The sequence below is a fragment of the Arachis duranensis genome, chromosome 10 (assembly GCF_000817695.3).
Source record: "Arachis duranensis cultivar V14167 chromosome 10, aradu.V14167.gnm2.J7QH, whole genome shotgun sequence".
Taxonomy (NCBI): Eukaryota; Viridiplantae; Streptophyta; class Magnoliopsida; order Fabales; family Fabaceae; genus Arachis; species Arachis duranensis.
The window spans coordinates 40,012,418-40,013,001 of NC_029781.3; positions in this window are offsets into that span (position 1 = coordinate 40,012,418).

The following is a 584-nucleotide window of genomic DNA, read 5'->3' on the forward strand; positions in this document are numbered from 1 at the left end:
GTTGAGGTTTGGAGATGCTCCATCTTCTGGATCTCTGCTTTCCTACTGTCTTCTTCTTCAAACACGCAAGGCTCCTTCCATGGCAAGCTGTATGTAGGGTTTCACCGTTGTCAATGGCTACCTCCCATCCCCTCAGTGAAAATGTTCAACGCGCTCTGTCACAGCACAGCTAATCATCTGTCGGTTCTCAATCAGGCTGGAATAGAATCCAGTGATTCTTTTGCGTCTGTCACTAACGCCCAGCCCTCAGGAGTTTGAAGCTCGTCACAGTCGTTCAATCATTGAATCATACTCAGAATACCACAGACAAGGTTTAGACCTTCCGGATTCTCTTGAATGCCGCCATCAGTTCTAGCTTATACCACGAAGATTCTGATTAAGGAATCCAAGAGATATCTACTTAAACTAAGGTAGAACGGAGGTGGTTGTCAGGCACACGTTCATAGTTGAGAATGATGATGAGTGTCACAGATCATCACATTCATCCGGTTTAAGAACAAGTGATATCTTAGAATGGAAGCAAGCATGATTGAATGAAAAATAGTAGTAATTGCATTAATCCATCAAGACACAGCAGAGCTCCT